General features: G+C 50.6%; 1 protein-coding gene across 7 annotated transcripts in view; it reads left to right on the top strand.

Moving 5' to 3' along the window:
• Positions 1-22,664, top strand: part of Sgms2 (sphingomyelin synthase 2) — a 46,979-nt gene that overhangs the window by 3,590 nt on the left and 20,725 nt on the right. The window contains exon 1 of one of the 7 annotated variants that reach the window (XM_063260604.1): positions 17,806-17,933. The exons of the other annotated variants lie outside the window; for them this stretch is intronic. The gene's annotated coding sequence lies outside the window, so the exon portion shown is untranslated. Of the gene's footprint in view, positions 1-17,805; positions 17,934-22,664 lie in introns of those variants that run through there. 7 annotated transcript variants of the gene reach the window in all.

The raw sequence follows: 22,664 nt of genomic DNA on the forward strand, positions 1-22,664 counted from the left end.
GCTGTAAGCTAAAACCTCAGCCCTTTTATTTTGTTTTTTGCCATACTGGGGATTGAACCCAGGACCTCGCACATACTAGACAAGCATTCTACTGCTGAAGCTGTGTCTCCCAGCCGTTTGTTACTTATTTTTATTTTGAGACAAGGTCTCATTATGTGGCCCAGGCTGGCTTTGAATTCAAGGTGAGCCTCCTGCCTCGGCCTCCCTAGGGCTGGGATTACAGGTGTGTGCCATGCCTGGCTCCTAGCCCCCACAACTCTTTTTGGTCTTTTTGAGAGAGGGTCTCACTATGCAGTTCAGGCTGGCTTTGAGCTCACTTTGTAACTCAGGCTGGTCTTGAACTTGAAATGATCCTCCTGCCTCAGCTTCCTAAGTGCTGGGATTACAAGTGTGTGCCACCGTACCCAGCTTCTCAATCCCTTTTTAAAAATTTTTTTTAAAAATTTTGAGACAGAGTTTACACAGGGGCCCAAAATGACCTTGAGCTTGAAATCCTCTTGTCTCAGCCTCTAGAATGGCTGGGGTTACAGGTGTACGCCATAGTGCCTGGCATCTCTCTTTTTCACAAGTGTCACGGAGCTGAGCACAAGCTTTGAGGCGTGGCCCCAGGCCTCTCTTTCTCTTTGTGACTGAAGTGAGAATTCCATCTTCCTGACTCCCCCACGGATGGTGTGGTGGAGGGTAGCTGTGCTTTCTCTGCAGCTGTGCGGGTTTTGTGCTGGCTGCAAAGCTGAACCCCTCTGTGGGCAGGACTGTGGCAGGAGCTGGGCGCCTCTGGCCAGGCTGTCCTGGCAGAACAGCGTCAGCGAGGTTTCCTTTCGTTCCATCAGTTTAAGAACCACGAATGAGGCACTTTCTCCTGGCACCTGTCCCACTCCCGGAAATTGTTAAGCGTGGGAGAAACCTGCCTGCCTCGGCCCTGCGGGGCCCGAGGTGTCCACCAGGGTCATAGTGCATTGGAATTGAATATTTCCCAGTGGATCACTTTGCTTTCACTTTGAAAAGTTTGTCTGCTTTATTTGTTTTCTCGTTTTTTTTTTTTTGTTTTTTTTTGTTTTTTTGTTTTGTTTTGTTTTGTTTTGTTTTGTTTTTTGAGACAGGGCCTTGCTGTGTAGTTCAGGCCAGGCCAGCCTTGAATGCACTCTATACATTCAAGGCTGACCTTGAACTCATAGTGATCCTCCTGCCTCAGCCTCCCAAGTGCTGGGAAGACAGGTGTGACTAGTTTATTTATGATTTATTCTTTTTTCTTCATGTTTAGTAGTACATATTGGCAAGGCAGATAAATGAGCTTTGTTTTGGCAGATTTTTGCATGCGTGTAATGTACTGTAAAGATTTCCTGCCTATTCATGAGGACTGAAGCAGCCGGGCAGGGTGGGTACAGGCCTGTAATCCCAGCACTCTGGGAGGCTGAGGCAGGAGGATGGCAAGTTCAGGACCTCCCTGGGCCTCTGAACTATTTAGCTAGACGCTGTCTCAGTAAAAAAAGTGAGAAAACCATCAAAGAGGGCAGAAGACAGGGCTGGTCCTAGGCCCTGCATTCAGTCCCCCACGGCATGAAATAAAACAAGAACTGAGCTGCAGATGGGGCTGGGTGCACCGGTTAGGCCGTATGCCCCAACCATGAGGTGATGCCCCTCTGCCAGTCTGGGGAACTTTGTGGGAAATGGGGTCTACTGTGGCCTTGAGGAACTGGCCTGAGGGGACAGGTGGCAGCTCATTCTCACAGCCCTGGGTGTTGCCCAGGGTCAGAACTCTGCTCCTGCCTGCCTCACTTTTCATAGCTGGTCCCTGTACAGCCAGAATGGCTCGTGTTAGGGCAAGGAAGAGCATTGAGAAGAGCAAGAGGGTTCAGGGCAGTGCCAGTGAGCCTTCCAGAACCTTCCAGAACCTTCTAGAGCCTTCCAGACCCTTCAGTGGTGACAGATAGCCTGCTGTGGGCCATAGTTTTGCCCCCACACATTTAGAACACGAACCTCCTAGGTATTTGGGGCCACAGAGCGACACTGTACACAGTATCCCCTGACACCAGAGCATGTGGCTGGTGTGGCTGCCTGGCATCTCCTCAGGGCAGGTGAGGCAGTTCGGTGAAACAGGAAGGTGAAGTCACGCTGGATGCTAGCAGATAAGTACTAGTGCTAGGTACTATGAGACAGGTACTAGTGCCAGGTACCATGGGATAGGCCCTAGTGCTCGGTCTGGTGATGTAGCTCAGTGCAAAGGCCCTGGGTGCAGCAGAGCAGGCCCAGTCCCTCCTGGTTGCCCGTCTGACCAGCTTTGGGGCTGCAGTGGAAGCGTCTCAGCTCAGGGTTGCTGTCCGTAGCTCACATCGTCCCAGGAGCTACACTGGCTGAGGGATGCCAGCGCCTGCTCGTTGCCTGGTGGCTTTGAGCGGCTTCCTGGGGTGAGCCTCAGTTTCCCGCTGGAGAGTGTTGGAGTCACTGCTTGCTTCATGGGTGAATCATGAGAGGGATGTAACCTGATGTGGGGCAGATGTGGCTATCAGCCTGGCCTAATGGCACATGCGGACTGCAGCACAGCACTCCTGGAGGCTGAGGCAGGAGGGTCACGAGTTCAGGTGCACCCTGGGCAGCATAGTGAGACCTTATTTTAAAATAAAAATGAGAAAAGAGCTGAGGATGGACTCAGTGCAAAGGTCCTGAGTTCTACACGTTCATGAAGGAGCTGGGCACGTGTGTCTTGCTGCTGGGGACACTAGGTCCCCAAAAGGAGGCAGAAGGACACTAGCCTAACCTTGAGTCTGCCTGGCTAGTGGTAAACACTTGGCGTCTCAGGGAGCTTTGTTCACAAGCTGGGCTTTGCCATTAAAAACACAAATTTCAGCTGAGCATGGTGGTACATACCTTAATGCCATCACTCAGGAGGCTGAGGCAGGAGGATCATTGCACGTTTGAGAACAGCCTGGGCCACAAAGCTAGCTCAAGGCCAGCCTGAACTGCATAGCAAAACCCTGTCCCAAAAACACAAAAAAAGAAAAGCAAAAAACCCCACAGATTTCTCCAATCACGGCAAAGTCATATTTTGTACTAGGTGGTCCGTTTCTTCTCAGAGTCTTGTGCCTCCTCTCTCTGTTCCCCTCAGCCTTCCTAGTGTCCTGACTTGTAGCTGGGGACTGCAGACTGTGACAAGCCTGTGACATGCTGTCGTATGTGGTCATTCAAGGCCAGCCTGCCCCCTCGGCCCGACAGCCCTGTCCCCGCATGCTGTACCATGGACCCCACTGTCCAGGGTCGCTGGCCAAGGGCCATCACAGAGCCACTGTCCTCCACCGTGGCAGCTTCTGTCGGGGGCCTGGGGCGGTCCCCACACATAGCCGCCACTGTCCAGGCCCATTTGTGGGCATCCAGTTCTGCGGCCTGGCAGCAGCCATGGCACTTGGGTAGCAACAGAGGGCATTGTTGTAGGGTTTGGGGTGCTCCGGCGGGGGTGACACGTCCTCCGTCTGCCGCACAATGTGTCCTCTGTGGTGCGCGGTGGGGCCGAGGTGTGGGTGAGCTGGGGCAGGGACATTTAAAATTCCAATGAACCAGGCAGGCCCTGGGCCTCCTCCCTCCTGCCCTCCCTTTGCTGTTTGGGCCAGAGCCTCACTGTGCATCCAGGCTCTCCCAGGAGACTCCAGGACTGCAATGAGCAGACTGTGCCCTTCAGATTGTCCCAGGTGAGCTGGGTGTCAGGGCGCAGGCCCATCATCTCAGTGCTCTGGAAGCTGAGCAGGAGGATGGACGCTCCAAGCCAGCCTGGACACCTTAGCTGGTCACAGGACCCTGCCTTACAGGAAGAAGTAAAGTGGGGCTGGGGATGTAGCTCAGCGTGCAGGCCCTGAGTTGCTCCCGAGGCAATGGTCAGTTGGTCAGTCAGTCAGCTAGTCATCCTGGGTTTCCAGGGGCCGAAGTGGTCAGCATCCTTGGAAGTGGATAAGAAGGAAGGAGTTGGCTCTTTAGCCCAGAGAGGCCCGCCGTGGCTTAGGAAAGGGGTCTGTGTGCTCCGCCCCTAGATCTGCAGGGAGGTTTCCAGGCCAGAGCACAGAACAAAAAGAGTTGTGGGAGGACCTAGGCCTCGCTCTGTCCTGCACCAGTCAGGGAGGCGGCCTCGTCACAGATTTAGTACTAATAGTCTACCTGTACCGTAACCTGCTTTGTTGGGGGAAGGGGATAGCTTTTGATAATCCTAACTCTTATATCTAGCATATACTAAAAATCAAAGTGACGAGATTCCTTCCCCAAAAGAGACACAAACCCAACAAGTGGTAGCCATGGTGATTTTGAAGCAGGCGGAGTGTTCTGGGTTTTTGTGTTGTTTCATTTGAATCCAGGGCCTTTGCACTCACTGAGCTGCAACTCCAGCCCCTGTTTTCAGTCTTGGTTTTGAGACAGGATCCCACTAAGTCACTAACTTGCCCAGGCTGGACTGGAATTTGTGATACTCCTGCCTCAGCCTCCCAGAGTGCTTGGGATGACAGGCATGTACCACCACACCTGGCGTCACTTGACTTTCGAGTTTAGAATTCTCTGCGGGTTTTGAAGGGAGGCATTTGTTCTGCTGGCTGGAGCTGCCCCATTCCCAAAAGGGGTCTTATCCGCCAAGGGCTCCCCACTGGGACGGGGGCTCTGGAGTAGGACTTGCACCCTGGAGGAGCCAGGGCCTCGGGATCATGGCAGGTGAGCACTGTGACATTTAAAAGATGAGAGCTACCAAAGGTGGGGCCAGGCCAGGGCGAGTCTGGGAATCCTGCTTACTTAGCTTCTGACATAGAGACAACTTCTGTGTGGTGCAGAAAACATGAGCACAAGAGGTGACATCTGGGGCATTTCCTTGTTTAAGAAAGGAAATCGAGGCTACTACAGGATTTTGCTGATTTTTAAAAAATGAGTGGAAACTGGACATGGTACATACACCTCTAATCCCAATACTCTGGAAACTGAGGCAGGAGGATCGCTGCAACTTTGAGGCCAGCCTGTGCTACGTAGTGAGTTCAAGACAGTCTGAATACATAGTGAGATCCTATCTCAAAAGCTAAAATCAAAGCAAAACACAAAACGAAATAAAATGGGCTTATAGCTACCTGGGTAGCTGGCTGGAATACACATACATACATACGCGCACACACGAACCAGTTTCATAGGGGAAGAGCCTGTCTTGTATAGAAGTATAAAAAACTGGAAATTCAGACCATTTTTGTAGATTGTTTTCCTGTTTTCAGCTTTTGGGGTTTCTTTATTGTTGTTTGTGGTTTGGGTGGTACAAGGATTGGACTTGAGGTCTTGCACCTGCCAAGCTACCCCCTGGCCCTTTTATTTTTTACTCTGATTCAAGGGCTCCCTCTGTTGCTCAGGCAGACCTTGAACTTGCAACTCTCCCGCCTCAGCCTCCTGATCGCTGGATTACAGGCAAGAGTTGCCATGCTCGGCTGCTGCACTTCTGAGTTGTTTGTGTGCAGATGTGATGTGTACACATGCGTGTTCATATCAGAATGGGAGATCATTTCCTGTTGCGAATGGGAAGGTTTGGGGAAACCTCGCTGGGACGGAGCCTCAGCCTGGCCTGCTGTCCTGGGTGTCCGCCTGTGTTGTGTCCCACCATGCCATGCCAGGCCTGGCAGGGTTGGCTGCCCTGAGGATGTCCAGAGTTCCTCGGGAAGCAGGCCCATAGCTGTGGGTTTCTGAGGTCATTCTGGGTCTCCTCTGCAACTGTTTGGCCCTGGCTTGGTCCGAGCCTCTCCTGTAGTGTCCCCAGGTGCCACCAAGCCAGGCGTGCTGAGGACGGACTGGCGGTCAGCCTGCGACCGGGCCAGAGCTAGGGCAGAGAAGCGCCTGGCAGTGATGGAGCCAGAGCCGCACAGTGTTGTTACACAGGGCAGGAAGTCAGTTCTGAGAAAGAAGACAGGTCTCCCAGTGGCTCATCAGGGTCAGCTGTGGGATTTTTTACTTCTTTTTTTGTTTGTTTGTTTTGGTTTTGTTCTTTCAGACAGGGTCTCACTCTGGAGAGTAGCCTGGTCTTGAACTCCCAGTGATCCTCCTGCCTCAGCCTCCTGAGTGTTGGCATTGCAAGCATGGCTAAGACATTCATATCTGTGGAAGGGCTCTCTGTCATCCCACTTATCAGGAGACTGAGGCAGGAAGGTCGCCCTGAGCTCCTGGGCAGCCTGAGCTAGAAATCAAGGTCTTGTCTCCAAACCACCAATAGATAAGTCAGTCACAGCAGGCAGGGTTCCCTTCATCCTGCTACCTTCTTGGCAGTCACCTGGCATGGGTGGGGGGTGCTCTTTCTCTTGTCCCTTCTGCCACCTTTTTTTAGGCCCAGTTATGCAGCTGCCAGGGAAGGGCAGGGCCAGGCTCATGGAGGCTGATTCCCTAGGCCCGGAGGCAGCAGGAGGACTCGGGTCTTGTTTCCCTGCAAATGCATCCTAGTAACAAAAGTAATTAAAGTTCCTCGAGCCTGGCATGGGACCTTCTGGGTGAGGTTGCTTATGTTCCTTGAAGGATTAGCTTCCTTAAAGAATTTTGTTTTTTTGAAACAGTCTCCAGCTTGGCCTCTAACTCCTGGGATTCTCCTGCCTCAGCTTCCCAAGCACTGGGATTCCACATGTGTGCCACCACGCCCGGTTTGGTTTCCTTTTTGCCTTTAATTGTAGAGCAGAAAGGAGGAGCTTGTGGGAACTATATGCAAGAGGGTGCAATTCTGAGCCCTGGGACAGGAAGCCACCGCCTGGGGTGACCCTTTTCCTCGTCCTCAGTTTCCCTTCTGTCCCTGTACACAGCATCGTGTTCCTGGCCACTCAGCAGGCATCCTTAGAAAGCCAGGCTGAGGGGTTAGTCTTACACAATGGCTTGAACCTTGCTTTTACTGAAGTGTTGTTTGCAAAACACTCTTAGGGCTGGGTACAGGCTCACTTTTGAGTCCAGTGAGTGACCGGCCATGGGTGAGCCCTGAGAAGCCTGGGACCCTTTCCACATGGAGACGAAGAGAGAAGGGGCACAGACAACACCCCTTTCTCTGACATTTGGCCTCAAATGTGTTTTGCTGGTTTAAGTGAGAATCAACTACCTGCTAAAGAGGAGGTGGAAGACTAAACCTCCAGACTGGGCATGGTGGCGCATACCTGTCACCCCAGTGCTTGGGAGGCTGAGGCAGGAGGATCACCTCAAGTTCAAGGCTGAACTGGAGGAAAGCTGCCAGGTCTGCACCACCTTGCCCAGCAAGAGCTTAGGATCTTGACTCCCTTTGTTTTATTAACACATGGAAGGTTCAGCTGCTGCGTGAGATAAGGCCTGCTTAGACTTGCTTTGGCTCTGGAGTCCTTGGAAAGAGTGTGGGGAACTCTTGGTGACAGAGAGAAAGAAATAGAGAAAAGGCAGGGAGATGTGGTGGCACATGCCTGCCCCCCCTCCCACAGCACTCAGGAAGCTGAAGCAGGAGGATCTCCACAAGTTGGAGGTCACATAGTCATTCAAGGCCAGCCTGGACCACATAAGATCCTGTCTCAAAAAGTATGCACCACCACGCCCAGCTTACTGTTTACAGGGACATTTGTGTGTGTGTGGCAGCTTCTTTTTAACATACCCCTCACTACCACCAAACTTGCTTTTTATAGATTAAATGTCTTGCTTCATTTTTACTTTTGAGTTTTATTTCTGTTTTCAAAGGCGGGATTTTTATCCAAGCAAGGGTAGCAATCAGAGTAAATATGTCCATTTTCCTTCAACTTTTTCAACTTTGTAATTATGCTATTTTAATCAGAGAGGCCTCTTCACCACTGGGCGGTGAATAGCAGCCTGCGAAAAAGCAAACTTCTAAGATCTCAATCACGAATATTTTTATTTGTTTGCTAACCCTCCCCTACACACAGTGACCACAAAGAAGAATGAGCTTTACTGTTTTGGGTTTGGGGATTTTTTTTTTTTTTTTCTCTTGAGACAGGTTCTTGCTATGTAGCCTGGGCTGGCCTCAAACTCACAGTGATCCTCCTGCCTCAGCCTCCTGAGTGCCTGGGTGACAGGCATGCACCACTGCCCTGAGCCTCAGCCTGGTGTTGCAGAAGGGAGGCCCCAGCTGCTGGCCATTTGAGCCACAGAAGAAGAAAAAGGCAAATGCAGAAAGCAGAAGTCTTGGGCCTCAGGGCTGTAACCCGCGTGCAGCCTGCATCGCTGCCCTGTGTTAGGGAGAGAGAGAGAGCCGCGTGACCTGCCCAGACATCTGAAGACTATAATTAGAAAGCAGGTCGGGCTCGACGAGGAACCTTTCTCTGAAAGCACCTCTGTATTCCTGGCTCTCTTCTCTGCCGTCCTTCTCGCCATTGGTTGCTTCCTTCTTTTGCCTATTTTGATTTTGCGAGACAGGGTCTCACTGCGGAGTGCAGGCTGATCTCAAACTCTAAGTGATGCTCCTGCCTCAGCCTCCTGAGTGCTGGGATCACTGGCATGCAGGGACTCATTTCTAGGCACCGTGTTTTCTTTGCAGGGTGCCCTGAGCCCCGCGTTCTGCTCTCGCTAGCAGCATTCCGCGTGTGTTCACTGGAACCGGCAGCACAGTCACTGGTTAACCCGCGCTCTGCAGTTAGCAGCGGTGCGGACTGCGCATGTCAGAGTCACGGCGCAGATAAACATCGGAGGCCCTGGAAGTGCTCTTTACCCCGGCGTGGTCATCATACATCCTGTAATGGCTCTGAGGTGTCACACCGGCCCACATGAACCTGCCCCGACGGGCTGCCTTTAAAGGCTTCCCTTAGCCGGCGTTTGCAGGACCTAGGCCCAGGGAGCTGGCGCATGCGCAGAGCGTGTCTGCACGCCTCCTGCCTGCCTGCCTGCCTTGGTCACCTTCCCTGCTTGCAGGGGTGTGGTGGTGTTGCAGTTAAATACAAGGATGAACACAGTTTCCAAGGGTCACAAAATAGCCACCTGTGGTGGGTCCCCTGCATGACTGGAGGCTGACCCACAGAGGGGTGGGGTTGCCCCCGCACATCTCATCGCTCGGTGCATTGTGGGAATATCTCAGGCCAGGCCCTGGGGACCCTGCAGGAGCTCTGCAGTCACTGAGCTCTTTTAAAAAACTTTTTTAAAAAAGGCATCCAGGGACCACCATACAGTGAAATCTGTGGTGAGCCCTGCAGTTAGGGCCTTGGTGACTGCGATGACAGGAATGACCTTGATTCCGAGCCCTGGATTCTACCTGGGGACACAGCAGTCTTGCTGACTGTGTACGGGCTATGGTGAGCGCAGCGGATCCACCAGGCCCAGCAGTGCAAGGCTGTAGCCCCATACTCAGAGGGTGAGGGGGGAGGATTGCCGGGAGTGCAAGGCCAGGCCGACTGCATAGTGAGACCTCTGCCAAACATAAATAAATAAATAAATAAATAAATCGGTAATTCAGGTCACGGAAGACTGTGCTTCCCCTGGAGAATAAGGTACTCTGCATACACATGCACATACTCACTCCGCTTCCCTTTGAGTTTAAAAATTGGAGGTTTTTCTCTAGCAGCTAAAGGAATCAGTGCCAAACATCCGCCCGGCTTTAGTGACTTTATAAGGTTTAATTCCCGAGCTCTATTCTCTACTGTTCGCCTGATTTCATAAATCTATGGAACGCTCGCTCTGGCAGCTGCTGTTTTCAGAGTCCCCACCAGGTCTTGTGGTTCTCTGAATCTTCCGAGAATGCTGCGAAGCCAGCACAGTTCCTGTCCCCACCTGTGCTTTTTTGAGACGGGTCCTCATTATGTAGCCCAGGCTGCCCTCGAGTTCACAGCGGGCCTCCTGCCTCAGCTTGCAGGTGCTGGGTCACAGGCATGCGCCACCTTGTCTGGCTGTTGTCCCTATTGAGAATCAGAAGCTCTGAGGCTTCAGGAGACCAGCTGTCACCCCTGGGCCACACAGGTGCACAGCGTGGAGGGGACCTCGATCACTGCGCAGTGTCCTGCCCTGCATTTGTGCTGGGCGTGGGGTCGGGGGGATCCTTAGCTCTGCTGGGCAGAATTGGGATTCTCCTAGGTCGGTGCTGCTGGACTGTGGCGGGGAGCGACACCTCTTACCCAGGCACCAGGCATTTCTGCTTCAGGCTGTGCAGGTTTCTATGCTTCATGGGGTGGCGTCTTCCTGGCAATCCCCGGGGAGGACTGTGATTGTTCCAAGCCTCTTCCCAGGATTTTAGACGTAAGCCACAGCTGGAAACCAGTTTCTGGCTGCGGGGGGTAGGAGGTTATACCATCACGTGAACCTTCCCTCAGGAGACCTTGGGTGGGCAGAGGTGCCAGGTCCTGCCCACTGCCCAGTGTGGTCATCCAGCTGCATTCTTAGGATGTCATATTGTGGTACCCGAACTTCAGACCTGTGTCCAGCAGCATACTCACTGTTGGCCAGATTGTAAAAATCTTTTAAGCTGGGTGTGGTGATAACCTAGCATTCTCAGGGGGCTGAGGCAGGAGAATCGCATGTTCCAGCCCAGTCTGGGCAACTCGGCAATTTAGGGAGACCACCTCAGAATAAAAAATAAAAAGGGTTGGGCTGTCACTCAGGGTGAAGGCCTGAGTTCTGTCTCTAGGACTGCAAAAGAGGAGGAAAGAAAGCAAGCTGTCGGTCTGCTGTGCCATGCTGTGTCCCTGGCCCGGCTGCTCTGAGCTTGTGGACAGGCCTCTGCCCACTGCAGGGAGGGAGTGGCGCCTGTGGGTGCTGCCTGTGACGTCCACTCCCTGCCTAAACTTGTTTCGAATCAAGGGTGATTTTACTCTTGGAAATAAAACCACTCTGCAGGCTCGGTGCTTTCTCCCAGGACCCTCAGTGGCCCTGCTGTCTGGCCCTGCTGGTCATTGTGGGGTTGCTGGGGTGACCCCACCCAGGATGGAGCCCTGGGTCACAGCATCTGGGGTGCTTGACAAAACCACGCTTGGTGCTGTGCTGAGACTGGACATTCAGCCAGCCCTCAGGGGCCCCACGCACCCTGCTGCCTGCAGAGCTCAGGAGATTCTCGGTCTGTCTTTCTGACTCTTTCTTTGAGATGGGGCTCCCAATATATCCAGGCTGGGCTAGGACTCAAGGTGATTGTCCTGCCTCAGCCTCCAGGTGCTGGGATTATAGGCATGCCACAGCATACTCTCTGGTTTCTATAATTTGTTTATTGAATAAATGCATTGACTTAAATGTGTTTGGCAGCTGGGTGTGGTGGTGCACACCTATAGTCCCAGCCCTTGGGAGGCTGAGGCTGGAGGATCACTGAGTTCAAGACCAGCCTGGCTTACAACATGAGCTCAAGGCAAGCCTGAACTGCATAGAGACCCTATCTCAAAAAAAAAAAAAAAAAAAAAAAAAAAAAGACAAAAAATGCCTTTGGAGTCAGCCACAGAATTGTACTTAACAGTCCAATGTCCAAATTATTCAGTTTTTTTGTTGAGTGTAGCCGAGGCTGTCTTCAACTCACCATAGTCTTCCTGCCTCAGCCTCCCGAGTGTTGGGGTCATGGGTATGCACTGCCACCACCCTGGCATAAGTGGGATTCCTTTAAGACAAAAGACAAAGCACCTCCCCCATCCTTAGAGAAAACCCAAATACCCTTGATTAGAAGGAAGGCTTGCCTGGCTGTTCAGAGGAAGCCAAGCTGAGTTTCTTTCCTCCTAGAACATGCGAACTGGAAACGGTGAAATCCCTGCGCTCACCGGAGCCTGGCTGTATTAGGCCTGATACAGGAGAAAGGCTGGAAGCCAAACACACCCAGTTCGTGCTCCCCCACGTTGAAGAATGAATTCAAAGGGACAGTGGAGGTTAAGAGTAGGCAGCTGGGGGAACAGAACAGCTGTGGGGGAACAGGAACAGCTCTGGGACAGGAGGGCTCCCAGGGCGTTGCCAAGGAGCCCACCTCAGAGGAATTTTATAGAGCAAAATCATGTGGCGGGTACAACATGGGTCAAATTATCAGCCGATAAGACTGCAGGGGGAGCCACTTAGGTAACACTGCTCTGCTCTAGTGTGGGTACCCGGGCCACATCACTAACTTTGGGCGATATCCACAGTGTTGGCCTTGTCTTTTCAGTCTCAGTCTTAGTCTTGGTCTTCGTGGGTGGAAGAGGGTGGCCTACCCCCGATGAGGTCATGGGAGGTCTCAGAAGGGTGACACCGTAATCCCAGCCTCCACACCCTTAGGGAAGTGCGTGAATCTGGCCCTTGTGACTGACCCTCAGATGCCTCCAGCCACAGTCACCGTGAGTTCTCATCTTGCTCACTGAACCCAGCCAAGGGCCCTACCCTGTCTGACTGCCTATAATATTTCCACGTAGCGTAACTGTCTGTAATGGGATGAGGATGATTTGCTGAGGAAAGACAGAAGAAACATTTCTAAAATGAAATCAGTGAGGCAGCCAGGACTTTCCTGCTGAGATTAGAGGGGATGCCTTTCTTCCTTCTTGTATGCACAGCAGCTTTGTCCCCGAGAAGTACATTTAAATGAAACAGATTAACAGAAACTCAGAAGACAACAAAAAAACCAGTGCCGGAAGAGTTAAGGCCACACCTGTAATCACAGCACTGGAGGCTGAGGCAGGAAGATCGCTGTGAGTTCAAGGCCAGCCTGAATGCCAAAGTGAGATCTGTCTCAAACAAAAAAGCAAAACTGTCACCCTCAGAACAGAAAGAGAACTCGCATCGTGTACCTGGTATGTGATATGTGTGTGGCTTTTTTAAAAGGTATTTTATTCCTTTGAATATTAAATGCATAGAAATGACTGGGGACGGTGTTTGCATTGTAAGGTGCTGGCAGAAAGATGGCCACCCCTGGGGGCTTCATACAGGACTCAGTCTGGAGGTGTGTGCTAGACTTGTGGCTTCTGCAGGGTCTTGTGTTTAAAGACGGGTGAATACCGTGACCAAGGCCGGCTAAGCTGTGCATTTCTGCTTCTGTTGGTATTGGACAGTCAGCACTGTGAATTCTGTAGCTCCCTCTATTACAGCCATCAATTCTCGTTATAAGAGAAGTGACAGTCGTGGGATGGCATGTACCGGTAACCCTAGTACTGGGGAGGCTGAGACAGGAGGATTGCAAAGTTGAGCCCAGTCTGGGCAAGACAGAGACTTAGTGAGACCTTGTCTCAAAATGTTAAAAGGTTGTTAAGGGAGCGGGGATGTGCCTCTGAGCAAGGCCCTTGTCGGTCCCGGCTGGTGGAAAGAGAAAGTGCCCAAGTAACGGTTTGTTTGGCCTCCACGCAGCCTGCCCAGTGACTCAGCCTCTCCATGAATAAATACAGAAAAATTCCCTCCCTTGAGGTCAGCATGGGTGACTCAGCCTCTGGGAGGCAGCTCTGCGATCTGTGATGTAGAGAAACTCGAGGGAGGGCCGGTACTGGCTGGCTGAGCTGTAAACTCCGCCCCCTGTGTGGAAGAATCTGGAAGTGACTTTCAGTCTCTGTAGGGAGAGATGTCTTTATTTCAGTGACAAGGGCTCTGTTGTCTGCCTTTTGAGTTCTCCTGCTTTAAAAAGCATGGTTTTGTTTTTGAGCCCAGGATGGCCGAAACTTGCCTGGAGCTTCCTGCCTCAGCCTCCCAGGTGCTGGGATGACAGCATAGGCCTCCCGGCTTGGCTGTCCCAGGCTGCTGGCAGGGGCCTCGCGGCAGTTTGGAAAGTGGGCGGGGCAGCCTGGACACTGGCCTTGAGTCAGCAGCAGCGGGGGAGGAAGGAAGGAAGGAAGGAAGGAGTGTCCCAGAGCCGGCCTCCTGCCAGGCACACGTTGCCAAGCAACTGGAGTGACTGGAGCTGGTGCCCAGGGCGCTGGCCTGTCCACCTCGCCTTTCCAGGGAATGTCCCTGGTGCTGTCCAAGCAGGGTGGACACTCCCAGTCCGTGGGTGTCAGGCAGCTGTGGGTTCCTGTAGGGTTTGCTGTCACGCCCAGGACAGTTAGGGCTGGGCCCTCCCAGGTCCCTCTCAGTCCAGATCCAGGGGAGGAGGAGCCGGGGGACAGAGGTGGGGGGCTGTGGGGCGCACAGTGCTGTCCGATGGGGAAGCAGTAGCGAGGCGCAGGCCATGCGGTGGCTACCTGGGTTCCAGTCAAGCCCGACATTCTGATCCCAAGCAAGGCCCCTCTGCGGGAGAGAACTGTTATTCTGCTGGCTGGAGTTTTGGGAGTTGTGTGTTCTGTCACCTGGGAAGCCACTCTGAGGATTTCCAGATGATCTTTTGAAAAGGAGCCGCTGGGTTGGCCCCAGGGACATTGCTGGGCCTTCCAAGTCATCTGTCAGGTTCTGAAGCTAAATGTAGAGTGTTTTGTTTTCTTTTTTTGTTTTTTTGTTTTGTTTTGTTTTGTTTTGAATGGCCTTACCCAAATTTGGAGGCTCCTCCCTCCTCAGCCTCCCAAGTACCAGGATTACAGATGTGCACACCACACCTGGCGACTTTGGATTTTTGATTCAGGGTCTCACTGGGTAGCTCAGGGTAGCTTTTCACTCAGGCAGTCCTCCTGCCTCAGCCTCCAGAATGCTGGGATTATAGGTGTGCAGCGCCATGCCTGGCAGATGTGGGTGTTTTGTTTCACTGTTTGCTGCAGCTTATGTGCCATCCTGCGTTTAAACTCGCACTCACACTAGGTACCCATTTCTGGGGACACCGTGGACTCCTGTGGCCCCGGCTGGCTCCCAGAAGGAGGACAGGCCCCAGGTCTGCTGGGAAGGTGGGAGAGCGCTGTTGACGAGTGTGTGGCCTGAAGGTCCCGTGTGACACCTGGATGGCAGCGTGGACTCTGTCCCTGGCACTCAGGCAGCTGCGAGGTGGGCAGGCCATGGATGCTGCCTGGGGCCCCCGATCTACACTTGGGACGATCAGATGCCAGGATTGGAGTCCTGGCAAGGCCTGGGGGTGACCTCAGCAACTATAGTGGGACGCACGGAGGGCTTGAAGAGACAGGTAGGCACCGGGGGCTTCCGGTCAAGACAAAGCGGCTCGGCTGCTTCCCCAGGCAGGGTGGGCTGTGAAGTCTGGAAGCCAAAAGGTGACTAGGTCTCAATCAGGATTGCTAATCCTTTGTTTGTGGGGCTTTGTTGGGGGGGGGTGTTCTTTTGGGTTTATTTTTGTTTGCAAGACTAATGATTACATTCATCACAGGGAGTTCAGCTTTGTACATTGTTAATTTTAAATTACCTAGAAACTCTAGTCAGTGGTCTAATACAGAAGTACATGACAGATACTTTTATTCTGTATCTGTAAAGACGTCTGAGGCGGGAGGATGCCTGTGAGTTCAGAGTCAATCTGGATTACAGAGTTCACCGGTCACGACCCTGGTCAGTGGCATGGCATGGATGTGGGGTCTCAGTTTCTCTCTTGCCTCTGGGGACCCTTGGATGTGGCTGCCATGCTAGAGTGCTCTTCGGACAGTGGGGCCACGAGGCTGAATCCTGAGTATAAAATGCCCGGTGCCAGTCTGGCACTTCCTGCAGGTCCCTCAGGTGTCACTTCCTCTCCTGGCCCTGTGTACTCACGCAGCATGGGCAGTGACAGTGACGCACCCCTCACAGGGTTGAAGGCATGGGGCAGTGACACACAGCTGTGTGTGGGCGTGAGCAGCACTTAGGTTTAAAAGCAGAGGCTGCATGGATGAAGTTGTTCCTCTCCTACAAGCTCAAAAGCTGTCAAGCGCATTTCCAATCTGGTGTCATTAAACTGAAATAAATATTTTCAGGGCTGGGATGTAGCTTAGCCTGAGACCCTGGCTGTTGTCACCAGCATGGCAGAAAAAATAAAATCCAGGTGGCAGCAGTCGTCCTCGGTTGTAATCCCAGGCACAGGGGAAACTGAGGCAGGAGGACTACTTTGTTTTCAAGACCAATGAGTTCTGGGCTAGTTAGTGAGTTCAAGGCCAGCCTGTATGGCATAGCAAGGCTCTGTTTCAGAAAATAAAAAGGAGAAAAAAGAGCAGAAGACGGGATGCTTCTTGCTACAGACTCTGGCACAAGAGGTGTTTCAGAAACACATGTCTCAGTTCCCAAGCTCTTCATTGCATGGGGAGCTAGGCGGCCTTTCTGAACACAGGCTGTTGATAGCTCGTGTGGGTCTGCAGCAATACCACGCGGTTGTTCACAGTCAGGTGCTTTATCTATGTAGGAGCACAGTGCAGATCAGATCGGGAGCCGGTAAGATTAAATAAATCCGCACCTAAGTCTTTTACCTTCCTGCTGCCAGCTGGGGTTGACTTGTGTTGTTTTCTGACTCCTCCTGGGTATTCTGTGCAGGGTAGAGACCGTGCTTTTTTATTATCCTACGTCTTTAACTCTGCTTGGTCCTTGGGAAACAGTCCTGGGAACAGGCCAGGGCAAAGCCAGCTGCTCAGTACTGCTTTGCAGGGCTTGGCTTTGTTTTTTTTTGTTTTTTTTTCTTAATTGACAGGATCTCGCTATGCAGTTCAGGGTGGCCTTGAACTCAATTCTCCTGCCTCAGCCTCCCGAGTACTAGGATTACAGGTGTATGTGCCACCATACCATACTATTTTGTTGTTTGAGACAAGATGTTACCATGTAGTCCAGGCCTACCTTGAATTTAACTTTGTAGCTCAAATTGGCCCTGAACTTGCAGTGATCCTCCTGCTTTAGCCTCCCGAGTGCTGGGGTTTACAGGCTTGAGTGCCCAGCTCTGAGAGGCTGTGATTCTTTGTCTCTGTGCACTGTAGCTGTTTCAGCCTCCATGGCTGATGTGTTCTCGCTTATGTGTCTGGGATTTCCTGGCCCCTCTTGGGGCTAGACTGGCAGGCCCTGCATGTGTACACTTTCTGAAATCCTCAGCTCTGGATTTTGAATTATGTGCATTACCAAAGACATTTAATAAGTCTTGGATGTAGAGGACAATCTTATTATGCTTGTTCAAGTGTCTTTAAGATAATTTCTTGGGATGATTCAACATGGGTGGGACACACTTTTTAAAATTAGAAAAAAAATAGTACTAAAACCAATTAAAAGAAAAGAAAAGAACAGCCAGGCATAGTGACATATGTCTGAATCCCAGCACTTGGCAGGAGGATCACTGCAAGTTCAAGGCCAAGCTGAACTGCATAGTGAGACCTTGTCTCAAAAAAAAAAAAATCATAAAATATATTAGCTGGCGATATAGACTATGAAACAAATATCCACTGCATATCAAGAAAAAGACTGCAAAATGCTTAAAAGAAAACAGTTAAGTGCTTCTATAAATGCAAGAGCAGCAACAACATACAATTGACTTAGCTATGAAGATAACCAGGTGTAGAAGGATTTTGTGCAATGGGATGTCACTTTGTTGTCCAGGCTAGTCTCCAAGTCTGGGCTCGAGTATATCTCCTGCCTCAGCCTCGTGAGTAGCCGGGCCGTCACCAGCGGTCCTGAGGAGCCCCCAGAGCAGGTGGGAACCGAGCTCAGTGCACAGAGCAGGCCCTGGGTCTCTGCCCAGAGATGTCAGGAACTTGGGGAGGCTCTCAGCAGGGGCATGAGAATTAAAGCTGTGGCACTCGGGACAGATGCAGGAGAGGAGCAACATGGTCTGCATGTTTTTCCAGTGAGATCAGAATATGCAGTGAATGCTTAAATAAACAAGTTACAGTAAAAGCCAGTCTGCCGTGAATCCCTCGAAATCCTCATCATCACTTTGAACACACGCTCGTCCCACCGTCCTTGCCACTTCTGCAGCAGCTCTACAGTCCTCCTTCCTGAGTGTCTTTATCAGGTGTGATCAGAAATACAGCAAATGCTGCTGCTGCTGCCATCCAGCGGGCAGGCAGCTGGCAAAATACCCAGTGCTGTGTCCTTGTCCACCTTATTCACCGGATCTAGCACTGTGTGACTTCAGCTCCTCCCAAAGTCAAAATGACCTTGAAAGGGAAAGCTTCTGAATCAGTTCAGCACTTGAAGGCAGCCTCGCAGTGTAACCGAAGACCCTCGGGAAAGAGGACTCCAGAGCTGCCACAGAAAGCAGAGAGGACGGTGGGGTGAGTGTGTTTAAGGTGATGGTGAGCATGTCGAGGGGCTCCTGGCAGTTCGTCTTGTACTGTTAATTGAAACATTCACTGTGTTTTCCGTCCAGTCACACCTTTTATGAGTAGGAGACCCCTCCCCCTTTTTAAACTAGGCATTTAGTAGTGAGTGAGTGACCTAGATGAGAAAGAAGATATTGTAACTTTGGGTAATTTTGTATCCAAAAACTGTAATTTTTAAAAGTGTAATTTTAAAATTACATCTTCCCTGGTCTCTCTTGTCTCCCTATCTTTATTTTTTTGGTTTTACCTCATAGCTAAGTATCTCATGTGATGATATTCCTAGAAGAAATGCAAAATAGGCTGGGCATAGTGATGAACACCTATAATCCCAGTTACTGAGGAGGCTGAGGCTGGAGGATCCCAAGTTCAAAGCCAGCCTGGGAAACATAGTAAGATCCTGTCTCAAGATAAGCTAAAAAGAGCCAAGTATGTAGCTCTCTGGTAGAGTGCTTGCCTCACACGCACAAGGTCTGTAACAGTTTTTCTGCTTCTGTTTTTGGTTTGTGTCTTTTTGAGACAGGATCTCACTATATGTTCAGGCTGGCCTTGGGCTCACTTTGTAACCCAGGCTGATCTCGAACTTGCAATGATCTGCCTGCCTTAGCCTCCCAAATGAGGGATTACAAGTTGAGCCACCACTCCTAGCTTGTAATTCTAGGTTTTTCCCGTAGGGAAACAAGCAGTTGGGTAAGGATCACTGCAAAATCAAGGGTGTACAAATAGATACCCCATGATTGTTTTCATGCCAACGGCCACCTACACTGTGTGGTGGACAGTTCAGACTCTGCACAGGGACATTTAGTAGCACAGACAACAAAAGATGCATTTGTTAGAAGCCTGCTTTGTCCCTTTGAGAACCAGCACTGGCGGTCACAATGACAGCTGAGTCTCATGCCAGCTGCTGTCCGTGTGGAGGGGGAAGGTCAGGGTTCGGTTTCTCCTGAGCTAAGAACTGGAAGGATTTGGGTCTGGAGAACCATTTCCCTTGGGAGACTGCCCATCTACTCCCAGCTGTTCTGAGTATTCCTGACATGATAGTTACCATGTAAAACAAACAAGCAAGTTTTGTTGTTTCCTTCAAGTAAAATACTTCAAATATTGAGATGTTATGGTTTCTATCTGGATGTCCCCCAAAGCCTCGTGTACTTGTAGAGGGGCCTCGGGGAGCTGACTGGATCACGGGTGTGATACTCACATTGGATCGGGCCATGGTGAGTTGATAGCTGAATGGGATGTTGGAAGCTGGAGCCTGGTGGGAGGAGCTGGAGCCCAGTGGGAGGAGCTGAGTCACCGGGGGCGTGGCCTATCTCCCTTCTCCTCCCTTGATCTCTCTCTGATTCCTGTCCTCCATGCTGTGAATGGCTGTTCTCCACCAAGCCCCTCTGCTGTGCTGTCCTGCCTAGAACCAGCCTACCACTGAAATGTGAGCTAAAACAAGCCTCTCTTCACTCTGTGGTTTCCTTGGCTGTGCAGACTTTTTTGATATGACCCACCATTTGTGGGTTCTAGTATTGTGTGTTGTGTGATTGGGATTCTGTTGAGAAAGTCTTTGCCTACACCCATCTTCAAGAGTTTTACTTTATCTTCGAGCACATGAAGTGTTTTTGTTTTAGCATTTAGATCTTTGATCCATTTTGATTTTTGTTTTAGTGCATAGCTAGAGGTATGCATCTAGATTCAGTCTGCAACAGGTGGAAACCCAGTTTCCCAGCACCATTGATTAAAGAGGCTGTCTTTCTCCAGTATATGTTTTTGGCCCTTTGTCAAAGATCAGGTGACCAAATGTACCTTGAGTGTTCTGCACTGTTTATTCTGTTTGCCACATTTCAGTGGTTATCTTCCTGGTCCTGTGCTGTTTTATTGCTGTAACTTTGTAAAACAACTTCAAGTCTAGGATTGTAACCCCCTGTCTTGCCTTTGTTCCTCAGAATTGCTTGTGCTATTTTAAATCTCTTCTGGCTCCATATGAATTTTAGGAATGTTTTCTCTAGTTCACTAAGGAATATTATTGATATTTTGATTGGGATTGCATTAAATCTGTATAATAATTTGGGAACATGGCCATTTTGACAGTATTGGTTCTGCCAATCCAGGAACAGTGGATATTTTTTCATTTTCTGATCGTCTTTGATCTCCTTTTTGAGGGTACTGTAGATTTTGTTATAGAGGTCTTTCGTTTCTTTGGTTGATTCCTAAGCATTTAATTTTTTCTGATGCTATCATGCAGGGTGGTGATTTCTTCATTTCTTCTTGTGAGTTCACTGTTGGGGTACAGGAATGCTATTGATTTTTGTTGGTTGATTTTGTTGCAGCTGCACTACTGAGTTTGGTTATTGATTCTAGAAGTCCTTTATGGAACTATTTTGACTCTTCTATGTAAAGGATCTTCTCATCTGCAAATATTGATCATTGGATTCTCCTTTCCCGTACATGTCCTTTTTCTTACTCTTGCCAATGTTTCCAGAACTACCTTGAACAGGAGAGGTGATAGCAGGCATCCTTGTTTTGTCCCTGATTGAGAGGGAAGGCTTTCAGATTTTCCTCATTTAATATGATGTTGGCTGAAGATGCCTTACAGAACAAGTAAAACAATTTTTTTCCATCTATTCCTCAGCCAGCTACTAGGTAAATAGTTGATAGGTGTGTTCAAATACCAATGTAACCCTGACTTACATTTCTTAAAATTGTTTAAATGGGATTTGGTCAGATTTGAGATTTTAATCTTTCAGGTCAATTTGCTCCTTAACTAAGTTATTCTCTTGGTGTCTCTTCTCGTGTATGGCAGTCCTCCAACTCAGCGTTGGGTTGAGCTGGAAAATTTGGGTCCCTAGTGAGCCACATACCTTTTAATCAAGTACTTGGGAGGACGATGCAGGAGGATCACCATGATTTCAAGGCCTGCTGGGCTACACAGTGAGTTCAAGGCCAGCCTGACACAAACTCTGTGTCAAAAAATAAAGGCAGGTCAAGCACTAGACTTCAGGCCTCTCCACGGAAATTGCATGCAAGTGTGTGTAATTTCCTACGGTGGCTGCGGAAGTTTCCTGTTCCTGGGCTGAGACCCTGCATGCAGTACAATCGCTGAGTGTCCCCACCGCAGGCACCCGCTGGACACACCCTCTCCTCCATCTCTGCCTTTAGCATCTCCACACCCAGGTAGGATTATTGATCCGCTTTCTTGTCTCCTACTGAAAGCTAAAGTCACTTCCATCTCAGAACAAAATAGCAACGGTTTCTCTAATACCACAGCAAATGGCATGCACCAAAGCTTCAAGAAGTCATGTTTTAAAAAGCTGGGTGTGGCAGCACAGTCCTGCAGCCAGCTTCTCAGGAGGCTAAGCAGGAGGAGGAGGAGGAGGAGGAGGAAGAAAAAGGTCACTTTGGAACCTGCAGTTTAGTAACCTGCTTCTGTTAGTCAATGCAAGTTTTTGAAATAGCAGGAAGTAGCCACTCTGTTTGGTCACTGTGGTGGACAGAGAAATCAATCGGTGGATGTTAAATTACTAACCTGAGGGGCAGGAAGTCAAGGAGCTGCGTTAAAGTAGAAAATTATGAATTTTTTTAGTTAATTGTTTTGAGATAGGGAAGGGCTCACTTTGTAGTTCATGCTGGCCTTGAACTGTGCACCCAAGGTGGGCAGGGCTGAGAATCACACAGACCCTCACCTGCTGCTGCGCACTTCTGGCTTATCGGAAGCTGACCTGTAACTGCCCAGCTGCACAACACTGACAGTAACCTGCCTACTCCTCCCGTCTGGGCCCCCGTACTTACTCTGGAGAGTTCTGGGCCGAGAAATGTACTCCCCTGGGTCTCTGTTCTCATCGCTCTGCAGTGGAGGCTGCTGCTGTGATACGCGACAGGTACCCTCTAAAAGTCCTGCTATCAACCAGGTGTGGTGGCATAGGCCTGTAACCCCAGCACTCAAGAGGCTGAGGCAAGAGGATTGCTGCAAGTTCAAGGCCAACCTGGGTTCTCCATAGTGAGACCTCATCTCAAAAAACAATACAAACAAAAATTCTGATACTGTTTCAAAATGTATTTAATTCCTGTCCTGGTGCTAATATTTTCTGCTTAGAATAGTGGTCGGAAGCCCGGTGCAGTGGTGCACACCTATAACCTAGCACTAGGGCTGGAGCAGCAGAATCACTGCTGGTTCAAGGCCTGGCTGGGTTATATGTTGCCCCCTCCATATCCAGGGGTTTCCAGCTGTGAGCGGAGCCCAGGGTGCACATCTGATTCTGGCCCCACCTGGACTTCCATGTGATGTTAGCCTTCTAGGCAACCTGATTGGCCTGGCAGTGCCTGGCGCCTAGGAAGGGATGCTGTGGGCGTGTCTAGGTGGCCCAGGAGACGTGACCAGAGGGGACCTCTGGTCCTTGCCTCGTTCCCCCCTGCTGCTTCCTCTGCACCTTGCTTCCCTGCTTCCACCTCCTGGTGAGCTGCTAATCAGCTCTGACCATCAGGTTTCTCCAGTTGCCAGTGCAAAGATGCATGGGCAGGACTCAGTCCACACAAAAGTTCTCACTGCGTGTGACCGTACACACCTCCATTCCTAGCTCTTGGGAGGCTGAGGTAGGAAGATCACATTGAGTTTGAGTCCTGCCTGGGCTATACAATGAATTCAAGGCCAGCCTGGAATATGGACCCTGTCTCAAAAAATAAACCCAAGCAAGAAATCCTGTT

Source organism: Cavia porcellus, unplaced genomic scaffold (genome assembly GCF_034190915.1).
Source record: "Cavia porcellus strain 051 isolate PalLab524CR breed Dunkin Hartley unplaced genomic scaffold, mCavPor4.1 scaffold_14, whole genome shotgun sequence".
NCBI classification, from domain to species: Eukaryota; Metazoa; Chordata; class Mammalia; order Rodentia; family Caviidae; genus Cavia; species Cavia porcellus.